General features: G+C 42.9%; 1 pseudogene; it reads left to right on the forward strand.

Moving 5' to 3' along the window:
- On the forward strand, positions 1–7349 carry LOC112908616 (large ribosomal subunit protein eL21-like; annotated as a pseudogene).
- Positions 7350–12196: the final 4847 nt, after the last annotated feature.

Below are 12196 nucleotides of genomic sequence, written 5' to 3' on the forward strand. Positions count from 1 at the left end.
ATGCATGCAGATGAGGAAAGAAGTGCAAGTGAGCCCGGGGCACCCTTTGGTGCAAGGATGCTGGGTAAGTGGGAAGGGAGAGGAGGGTACAACATGACAGGGTGGTGCACCCTCTCCCTAAGAGGAGACACTGGAAATATCTATCTTCACCAGCTACAAGCTACATCCCTCAGAGGAAGAACAGTGAGAAAAAACTTCACAGGCTTTGAGGAAGGTTGAAAAAGTAGTTTTCTTTCTCCTCTTCCTATCCTGCTAAGAGTCTGGGAACTTAGATCTAGAGACAGGGAGGGAAGGAACTAGTGAGAATATTCACCCAATGGGGGCACCTGGGTGACTCAGTGGTTGAGCATCTGTCTTTGATTCAAATCCTGATCCCAGGGTCCCAGGATTGAGTCCTACATCAGGCTCCCCATGGGGAGCCTGCTTCTCCTTCTGCCTATGTCTCTGCCTCTCTCTGTGTGTCTCTCATGAATAAATAAATATTTTTTTAAAAAAAGAATATTCACCCAATGTCATGTAGGCCTGGCTTCAGGGAGACCTAACACCAGATCAAAAAAAAAAAAAAAAAAAAGCCAACAGTAATCAAAAGCAAAGAGTAAAATTCCTCCTCTGTGGACAGCTAGAGACCAAAATGGACAAACTGATAGGAATGTGGGGTGAGAGGGAGGGTTGTGTTTGCTCCTGAATGTGTGGGGCTATGCCCTTCTCACACGAATTTTCTTCTACCAAACAGGGTACTACAGGCTTTTTTTTTTCCTATTTATCTGCTGAAATTAACTTTCATAGTAGAACATTAAAAAGTTAATAATTTATAGTTCCCAGAGTTTAATACTTCTCACTCAAGTAATTATAAATAAATATGAATTATATGTAAGGTCATATGCAAAGAGTAACAGGAATATATTTAAGGAGGCTATTTAAATACAAACTGCTAAGCATTTTTTCCCCTAGGGTGACTTTTCCGAACTTGGTAGTAGAGCTATTCTTAGATCAAACTTTCATTAGAAATGCTACATCACCTTTTATAGAAGACTGCATTTTATAATGACAAAAATATACATACCGTTTTTACTGGGTGAATGGCGTAACTCCTCTTACTACCTATACCTGACATATTGAATACCCTATAAAATGGTGTAGTTTCTAGTAAATATGCCATAACTTACATCCAAATGAATGTTTTCCCCTTCAGAAGTCTTCTTAGAAGCTATGCGATTATCACAATGACTCTGACATTGGTCAGAGTTAACTTTCAGAACTCTGTTTTGAGAATAGCTGTCAGAGCTTAAAGCATGGTCTTTTATTTGTCCCTGGTGACAGGAAATATTTAGCGTTTGAGGTCAATTTTTATTTGTTAAGAGCAAAAGAAGTCTCAGATCCATGATTATATGAGTCATAAAACATTCATAATAAAATGATATCCTTATATGGATGACTAACTGGCCCTGGTGGCAACCCCCACCCCTCAAAAAAAGAAGAAGTATTCCAGCATAAATGTGGTATCACTGAACAAGTATATAACCTCCCAAGGAGACTACCACGGAGGACTGTTCATTTAGGTGTTGTATTGCTTAGTCAAACTTTTTTGGAGGGCTCCATACTTAACATGCATCCTATGTTGCCTTTGATAATCAATGAAACCAATATGAGGGATGCCTGGGTGGCTCAGCGGTTGAGCATCTGCCTTTGGTTCAGGGCGTGATCCTAGAGTCCAGGGATCAAGCTCCACATCGGGCTTCCTGCATGGAGCCTGCTTCTCCTTCTGCCTGTGTCTCTGCCTCTCTATTTCTCTGTATCTCTCATGAATAAATAAATAAAATCTTAAAAAAAAAAAGGAAGAAATAGAGAAAAAAAGAAAGAAAGAACCCAATAAGAAAATCCAATCCAAGCATTTTCCTCTTTACCTAGGGCCCAACCCTAATGTTTACCTGGCTGATTGGCCATCACACCCTAGGAAGACTGTCTATACGCAGCATGAGCCATATCGGCCAACAGGGTAGCATAGTGACTGAAATGACAATCAAATACTGTCATAGTCTCTGCTGAAACAAGAACTCCATCTGCCACAGCCCTGTTAAGCCACTTAACCAGAGACCAAAGGGCTGAGTGATGCCTGCATTGAGAAACCCAACTAATCTAGTGAATACCTCTGAATAATGGAGTTCAGGGTGGCTATGTAGGATATTGGATCTGGACCATCACAGAAACCTACAGATCAGGGTCCACATGGCAATGCTACTTTATCTCATTTAGAATTGTGGTCTTTTTACATCACTCTATCTTTAGTAAATACATGTTGTTCAAAAGCAGTCAACTTCTTACTTCCAGTTTCAAACATTTAACTATGATTGAGGAATCAAGATAGATATATAGATTCTGGTATCTCTCTCTGTTTATTAAAAGTTCTACTTTTTAATAACACTTTAGGTGGACATATGTGCTTCAGTGACTTCTGCTAGGTTGTTAGGCCTAGACTGCAAGCTTAAATAGCTTGGAAAGCTAAAATAAATTAAATTAAATATTAATTAAATTAAATATTTGGAGTTACATAGAAGCATATCTAATTATGTCAGACTGAAACATAGAAAAAAATAAGGAGGGGTTGGCTCAGACAGTGGTCAGTGGAGCGTGCAACTTGTGATCTCAGGGTTGTGGGTTCCAGCCCGATGCTGAGTGTAAAGATTACTTAAAAATAAAACCTTAAAAAAAAAAAAAAAGGCCAAATAAGGAAAACAGGAACCTACACACAGAGGGACATAGCAAGGTGAAGAAATCAGTGACATCATCTTTATTTTAATTATTTTTAATGGAAAACATGAATGAACAATTTTAAATGATTTAAAATTTAAATGACTTAAAAGTCATTGTAAATGATTCCTCTCCAGATATTTTTTCTATTTATTCTCTAAAAGAACTTCAACTGTTATAACCATTAGCAATTTCAACAACTCTGCTGTTTTACTTCTCTGCTTTTTCTTGTTCTTCGCCATTGCTCAAGGTTTACCTTTAAAGAAACTTCTGGAGACCCCTTACCACATTAGATTCTGCAAAAGTATATTCTCAGATTACTAATGTCTCTTCCCGGAAAATCTAGATCTTTTTTTAAGATGAGATGTCTTCTATGAAACTGAATCGTTCTTCTCCAGTATAGTTTTGTTATAAAACTTGCCTATTTTAAACACACTACACAAATTTACATCTATTTAGGTTACTTATGCAATTTTTATTAATTCTTTGCTATTCAGACCCAAAACTGGTTTACTGGTTTATTCCTAGTACCTGTGGATGTACAATGTTCATTTGGAAATAGAGTCTTTGCACATGTGATCCAATTAAGATGAGATCATACTAAATTACAGCAGGCTGTAAATCCAAGAACTGGTGTCTTTATAAGAGAAAAGAGACAAAGATTTGGATACAGAGAAATGGAGAAGAAAGCCATGTGATGACCTCGGCAGAAACTGGAATGAAGTGTCTACAAGCCAATGTCCAAGAGATTGCTGGAAGGCACAGAAGCTAGGAAAAGGCAAGGAAGTATTATTCTTCCCTGAAGCCATCACAGGTAGCATGACTCCGGTGACACCTTGATCTTGGACTTCTAGCTCCAAAACTGTGAGAGAATACATTTCTGTTGTTTCAAGCCAGCCAGTTTGTAATAATTTGTTAAGGCAACCCTGGGACACCAGCATCACACAGCTGGTGTGAGTAAAGGGACCAGAGTTTGATCTCAACTGCCTGCATCCCAAATATCAAGCACAACCCATAGTCCATGCTCTCAAGGGTGGTGTTTGTTGTTACTTGATTCCCAAACCTACTCAGGGTTGCTCCAGACTTCATAAGCTAAGTAGAAGTGTTAAGCCTGCAGAATTCAAGGTAAGAGTTACAGGTGCCCAAACTCCGTGTTATTGTCACTCAGAATTGACACATGGTGGCTGTATAGGGTGACAGAAAGAATGCTGAACAGCCGAGTGCAGAGACCAATCGTGATATCCACCAGAATAGGGCGAGGGCAAGTCATTTCACCTCTCTGCCTCTCAGTTGCCTGCTCTGTCAGCAGTCGAACTAAGTATTCCATGTGATTCCAGACAACTGTGTAACCAGCTGGCAGGACCCACTGACCCACCATGGGCTGTTTTTATTTTCACTTTCGTTCCTCCATTTGGTCTGCAAGTTTTATTTTGATTATTCATTTTTTAAAATGTTTTATCAGGGGCAGCCCAGGTGGCTCAGCGGTTTAGTGCCTGCCTTCAGCCCAGGGTGTGATCCTGGAGACCTGGGATCGAGTCCCACGTGGGGCTCCCTGCATGGAGCCTGCTTCTCTCTCTGCCTGTGTCTCTGCCTCTCTCTCTCTCTGTGTCTCTCATAAATAAATAAAATCTTAAAAAAAAAAAGAAAGCTTTAAAAAAATAAAATAAAATAAAGTGTTTTATCACCAAATTGGTCACATTCACATTTAAAGATTTCTTTCTTGTATCTTCTGTTCATTCCTAGGCATCAGAAATTAAAATAATGGAACTATTTTGATTTCCATGCAGTGGCACAGTATTTCTTGCTCCTTCCGAGGTGACAGCAGCTCACACTTTTAAGGAAGGACCCAAGCCGGAACAATGCACTGGTAGCCACAGCAGGTGCAACAGCAGAACTGTTTCGAAATCAGAGCAATGAACCGTCTCCAAAATAAATATAGTTCAGTGATTAACTATTGAAACCATCCACCATGCAGAGTAATGTAAATACTCAAGTGGGTTGTTTTCCAGGATGACCTTTCTTTAAGAATGTAAAGTAGGCAAAAATGCATCTGCTTCTACAGCTGTGACTGAACAGAATCAAGCCAACTCCCCCAGTGACACATCCTGTCCAATCTGACAGGTGTGGAAAGTAGACATTCTTAGCTGTGAAGGACTATTTCACTTTGACTTGCCCTGCTTTGTGTGTGCCCAAAATAGTGCTATTTGTAAAGTGCTCTAAAATAAAAAATTAAATACAACTGAGGAACTTTCTAGGCACCCTCCTAAACACTGATTCTGTTTCTTCTCTTGAGGCTCCAAGAGCGGAGGAGTATGAAGAAGGTCACTTCATTCGAGAAGGATTCCACTCTCTCCCATGATTCTCTCCCAGACCTGGAGGTAGAGATCCCCACAGCCGCACAGCATCGCAATGACTTCCTCATGTCTTCCTAAATACACAGCCAGGATTGTTACCCGTGTTATTATTGTTGTTGTTATCTTTGTCTTTTTTATGATTCTGGTGTAGGAGAATCTGATTTCCTGAGCTTCAATGTGAGATGTCCATGATTATATACACTTAACACACACATGCACACACACATGAAATTGGGCTCCCAATTGATGAATAAACAAGTAATGTTTATTTAACTCTATAGGAATTAAAATTAATAAATACTGAGTGAGTCCTATAACCAAGTACTCTCAGCAAGGTACTCTCAACAAAGTTTATTCTTTCAAAAAATAATTGATTCCAATTATGAAATAAATAAAGTCACAGGGATAAAAGGTACAGGGGATTCAGTCAATGGTATTGTAATAGCCTTGGATGGTGACAGATGGTAGCTACACTCGGGTTGAGCATAGCATAACATCTAGTTATCGAATCATGTTGTTTCACACCTGATTCCAGTGTAACGTTGTGTGTCCACTATACCTCAATTAAAAGTAAGTTAATAAATAATAATATTAAGGAGAAAAGATGATTGAATCCAGGACTGGAGTAGCAGTTAGAAGATAATTAAAGTGACTGCTAGGGATCCCTGGGTGGCGCAGCAGTTTAGCACCTGACTTTGGCCCAGGGCGCGATCCTGGAGACCCGGGATCGAATTCCACGTCGGGCTCCCAGTGCATGGAGCCTGTTTCTCCCTCTCCCTATGTCTCTGCCTCTCTCTCTCTCTCTCTCTCTCTGTGACTATCATAAATAAAATTTTAAAAAAAGTGACTGCTAATTGGATATGAGGTTTCATTTTGGGATGGTGAACATGTTCTGAAATTGGTGGTGATTGTTGCACAACTCTATGAATATACTAAAAACCACTGAATTATACACTTTAAAGAGGTGAATTTTATGGTATGTGAATTGTATCTCAATTTCTTTAAAGATAGTTAAGGAGTAGCTAGTATGTGCCAAAGAGCCTAAGCTAAGCACTAGCCTTTTGAGCCACCTACTATGTGTCAGACCCTTTACTAGGTCCTTTGCATTCATCCTCTTATTTAATCTGTATAACCTCCCTAGAGGGAGGGAGTATTGGTACCCCATTTTACAGCTGAGGAAATGGATTTAGAGTCTCTTGCTTAAAATCACACATGTAAAATTAAGCAGAATCATGTGAAACTGCCATTTTGTAGGCTATTTTTGTGTTCAAACATCATCAGTTTCTTACAGCTCAATCTAATGAGTAGCTATATCTGTCCAAGTTCCTAACGGTGCACGTGGGAAAACCACTTTGGGGAGACGAGGCAATAAAGAACTATGAGACAGCCAGAGCCTAGCTCCCTGAATGACAGTGCACACCAGAAAGGGCTTCGTGTGAACAATAAGCTTCTATTGCATGGAGCCACAGAGAACTTGAGTTTTGTCTGCTATCCCACTGGTACCACTTATCCTAACAAATATGCCAGGGCTATGGAACTCCAGAGACTGTGTTCCTACCCACTGGTAATTTGCCTCTTTCAAGAAGTTTGGAGCCTGGTCACAGATACATGTACAACAGATTAGAATATACTAGAATCAAAGATAAAAATGGCTAAGTTCCATAAAGTGAAAGAAATGATAAATTATAGGGTTAATGTAATAAAGGACACACAAAAAACAGTGGGTTAGCCTTTTAGCCAGATCCTCCATCTTCCAGTAACACACCAAGATGACCAACAAGAAGAAAAGAGGAAGGGCTCCGGCTATATGTTCTCTAGGCCTTTTGGAAAATAGATTTGTTCTTCCAGCCGCATCCATGCAAGTGTACAAGACAGGTGATACGGTGGCCATCAAGGGAGTGAACACTGTTCAAAATGAAATGCCCCACAAACGTTACCATGGCAAAACTGGAAAAGTCTACAATGGTACCCAGCATGCTGTTGGCATTGCTGTAAACAAACAAGTTAAGGGCAGGAGGCTTGCCAAGAGAATCGATGTGCGTAGTGAGCATATTAAGCACTCTAAGAGCAGAGATAGATTGCTGAAGCCTCTGAAGAAAAATGACCAGAAAAAGAAGGAAGCCAAAGAGAAGTTACTTGGGTTCAACTGAAGTGCCTGGTGGCTCCATCCAAGAAGCACACTTTGTGAGAACCAACAGAAAGGAGCTTAAGCTGCTGAAACCCACTCCCTACAAATTCATGGCATGATAAAGTGTAAAAAAAAAAAAAAAAAAAAAAAGAGGGAGGTCTGGGTGGCTCAGCCGTTGAGCATCTGCCTTCAGCTCAGGTGGTGATCCTGGGGTTCTGGGATCCGGTCCCCGCATTGGGCTCCCAGTGTGGTGCCTGCTTCTCCCTCTGCCTGTGTCTCTGCCTCTCTCTGTGTTTCTCTCATGAATAAATAAATAAAACCTTTAAAAAAAAAAAAAAAAAGAAGACCTCTAAACTGTAAAATGTTTCTCCTAATTGAGAAGTGTGATAGCCCCTCCCCCAAAGAAATATTTAAAGCAAAAACAAAGAGAAAACAGTGGCTTCCTGAAACAAAGGGCTTATTCTTCCTACAAAGTAACAAGCCTGGAAGTGTGCGAACCAGGCTGGAATGCTGTCTCCATGGTTCCACCAGGGACCCCACATACGTCTACCTTTCCACTCCGCCATCCTTAGCTTGTGGCCTTCAAGTCAAAGGGCAAAGGCTCATGCTAATCAGAATCAATCCTTTTTAAAGAGCTTCCTCTGAAGCCCCTCCTAGAAAGGACCACAAGGCCAGAACTGTCAGTGGCTGCTGTAGCTTCAAAGGAGAAGGTGAGGGATCCCTGGGTGGCACAGCGGTTTGGCACCTACCTTTGGCCCAGGGCGCGATCCTGGAGACCCGGGATCGAATCCCACGTCGGGCTCCCGGTGCATGGAGCCTGCTTCTCCCTCTGCCTGTCTGTCTGCCTCTCTCTCTCTCTCTCTCTATCATAAATAAATAAAAAATTTTTTTAAAAAAAGGAGAGGGTGAAATGTGATTGTTTTTAAGACGGTCACGTGTTCCACATTCACAAAATCAGAGTTCTCTTAGTAATGGAAAGTGGAAAATGAATATTAGGTCACACGGTCTGCCTCACAGAGGAAGAAATTCCAAAAGCCTGAGGGGACAAAACATTGGCAAATGTCCACTACAAGGGGTGGCCAGAATTTGAACCCAGGTTTGATTGCTCCAGAGCCATTACTCTTAATCCCAAACCACACTGACTCCTTCATGCATGTACAGTCTAGAAAAACGTGCGTACTGTTTACCAGAACACAAGGACAGCATACCAGCTTCCTATCGCTGCTGAAGCTAACAACCACAAACTAGGTGACATAACACAGATTTCTTCTTTTACAGTTGTGGTGGCCACACGTCTCATGGAGTTTAAGTGCAAGATGTTGGAAGGGATGTTTCCTTTTGGAGGTTCTGAAAGGAGACCATGTTCCCTAGTCGTCTTGGCTTCCAGCTTCTGAGGGCCACTCACAGTCCTTAGCCCATGGCCCTCTCTGGAGTCCCTGCAACATCACACCTCCTGCTGCAGTCAATTCTCCCTCTGCCTCCGTCTTGTAGGGGCCTTGGGATCCCATTTGCAGCCCATCCGGATAATCCAGGAAAACCTCCTCATCTCAAGGTCTTTAGCTGAATCACGATGGCCAAGTCCTTCTTGCCACCTGACGTACATTCACAGGCTCCAGGGATTAGGATGTGGCTATCCTTAGTGGCCATTATTCAGCCTGCCACAAACAGTACGTTATAAATTAATAAGTGCAAGAGAAAAAGGATGACAGCATTGGCAAGTGCTTTGAATAAAATGCTAAAGTAACATGTAGAATCTTAAAACAAACAAACAAAACCAGACTCTTAAATACAGAGAACAATCAAGCCACGTAATCAATACCACGGAAAGAGGTGGGTAGGTAAAGTTGATGGAGGGGATTAAGAGACACAAGCTTCCAGTCGTAAAATAAATAAGCCATGGAGATGAAAAGTACAGCATAGAGAATATAGTAAAAAATATAATAACGTGGTATGGTGACAGATGGCGATGACACTTGTCATGGTGAGCACGGTGCACAAAATTGTTGAATCAGTACATTGTACACCCAAAACTAATATAAGATTGTATGTGAAGTGTACTTCAACAACACATTTTTTGTAATTAAAAAAAAATTATTGTTAAGAGAGCTCACGGAGAACCATAGGATTCAGAGGGTCGAAAGAGAGATACTGCTTGGCTAGGCAGAAAGAGGAGCACCCGCGATTTGGAAATGAGAAAAGTACTGCGGACATTCTAGGGAAGCAAGACAAATAATCCGGACTAAGAATAGGCTGGGGCAGAGCTGGAAGGAAGAATCTGAGACCAGGAGACTTTGTGAGGGTTTATCTCTAAAGCTGGACAAAAGGAGATTCAAGATCACTCAGGCCCCTGGGTGCTCGCAAGCATCCTGTGACCTGCTGTACCCTTTCCAGTAGCATAGGCAGCTCCAGCCCCTCTGAAGCTGGGGGACCCACAGGCCAGGCGGAGGGGAGGCAAGAGAGCTAGCTGGAACGCTCTCAAGGTGGTGCTGCACTGCCCCTGGAATCGCAGGACCCCAAGAGGGAGCGGCTCTGTGCATTCTGCGCCCTAGGCCCCTTGCTAGCTCTTCTCCTCTCCAGGCCTGGGGAGCTTCTAGATGAGCAAGGCTTGTCTGGGCCTTGACCGGTACACCTGAACAACGTAGGATGTTTTATTTTTTTTATTTTATTTTTAAAAAAGATTTTATTTATTTATTCATGAGAGAGACATAGAGAGAGAGGCAGAGACATGGGCAGAGAGAGAAGCAGGCTCCCTGAGGGGAGCCCATGCGGGACTCCATCCCAGGACCCCAGGATGACGTTTTAAACTGTATACTTTATCAGCCTTCCTCCTACCTTCCTCCTGCCCCTTGCAGACACTTTAGTTTCTGAGCCTAGACAATCGTGCTGAAGCAAGATGTTCCCTCACACAGGGGAGCCCGCAGACAGACGCTGGTTTCCTGCCATTTGCTTTCAGTTAACTCCCTTCACAGTCCACGTCCCTCAAAGATGTAAAAGGAGGCCCCAGCCGGCTGGATCCCCTCCTGCACAGGGGCCCCCCTGACCTCAAGCAGGTCTCTCTGAGGACTAAGGGAATTGCATAGGAGGCCGGGCCCTCACAGCCCCGTGTGAGCCTCCTCCTGTGGACTGCCCCTGCACGCCCCACAGGTTAACTGGTGGTGAAACAAGGCAAGCTGAAGAAGAAATAAGGGTTGCAGCTCTCCAAGTCTGAACAGGAGTGCTTGTTTTCATTACTTTTAAAAAATATGTTGCAGGCACCTGGATGGCTCAGTGGTTGAGCATCTGCCTTCCACACTCAGGTTGTGATCCCGGGGTCATGGGATCGAGTCCCTCATCACACTCGCTGCAGGGAGTCTGCTTCTCCCTCTGCCTGTGTCTCTGCCTCTCTCTGTGTCCTTCATAATAAAGATGTAAAAATAAAATCTTTAAAAAAAAAAAAAACATGTTGTTTCTCCTGAGGAAGTTATCCCAGGGAAAGGACAAAGCGGCCCTAAAATGCAGAAGAAAGAAGCCCAGGAATATGCCTGTTGCCCACAAAGACTGGGAAGAGGGGCCAGTCTGGAGGATTGCTGATTGGCCCTTGGGCAGAGTTTCTCAACCCAGAAACTATTGCGTATGGGGTGGAGTAATTCTTTTTCTTTTTCTTTTTTAAGAGTTTATTTATTCATGAGAGACACAGAGAGAGAGGCAGAGACATAGGCAGAGGAGAAGCAGGCTCCACGCAGGGAGCCCGATGCGAGACTCCATCCTAGGACCCTGGGATCACGACCTGTGCCAAAGGCAGATGCTCAACCACTGAGCTACCTGGATGCCCCATGGGAGAAGTAATCCTTTGTTGTGGGGCTCTTCTGTGCATTGTAAAATGGGAAGCAGCATCCCTAGCTTCTACTGGATGCCAATGACACCCCTCCCCCAGTCCTGACAACCAAAAAACAGCTCCAAACATTGCCACATATCCTCCAGGAGGCAAAACATTCCCCACTTGAGAATTGCAGCTTTGGGGAGCTGACTTAATCAGAGTGACTTTGCCATCCTAGGACATTCATTCCTGGGAATTCTGCATAAGAAGAAAGATGACATATCACAGAGCAATAACTCATCATTCGAGTGATCCTAAAATTATATCCGGAAGTATATTACAATGGTATATTTTACATGTTATGTAGGAGCCCTGACTTAGTGTAGGGGGAGTGAGCAGGGGGCCTTGCTGTACCCTCACATCTCCGTACACAAACACTCACCTGCAAATGTTCCTTTCTTGTCTGAAAATTATGCCAGTGGCTATAACTAATAACTTTTTGTTTTAATATTTTATTTATTTATGTGAGAGAGAGAGAGAGAGAGAGCACGTGCAGGGTAGGGGAGGCAGAGAGAGAGGGAGAAGCAGACTCTCTGCTGTGCAGAGAGCCTGAGGTGGGGCTTGATCCCAAGACCTTGGGATCATGACCTAGGTCCAAGGCAAACGCTTAATCGACTGAGCCACGCAGGTGCCCCAAATAATAACCTTATAAAATTTATAATGTAGTGAATAATTAGATAATTATAAATAGTTGTCTATCCATAGAGAAGCATATAGATAGATGACATGTATTGTTCCCGTTGGCATAGCAACCTGGCTATAGGAGTTCATTTTCTCCAGGTATCAAAGGTAATGGTAAAATGGGTGCTGTTGGTATAGCTTCGGGTGCTTCCACACACAGCAGCTCTCGGGATGCTCACAACAAGGCAGGAAAGTGATTAGTGCCATTTCTTGTGTATTTTGCATCCAGAACGTTCCCAAGGACAATAGGCCCCTAACTACCTCTGTCAGCAGAGAGGATGTACAGGGCCCCTGGAGAGACATCACCAGTCAGGACCATCCCCCTCTGCAGCCCTTGCACTCTGTCTCGTGGCTTTCCAGGTAATGGTGTTGCTTAAAGGAGGCCAGGCTTTCCCGCCCAGCCCATCTTCTCTCCTGCTTCCAGCCCAT

This window comes from Vulpes vulpes, chromosome 4 (assembly GCF_048418805.1).
Source record: "Vulpes vulpes isolate BD-2025 chromosome 4, VulVul3, whole genome shotgun sequence".
NCBI lineage: Eukaryota > Metazoa > Chordata > Mammalia > Carnivora > Canidae > Vulpes > Vulpes vulpes.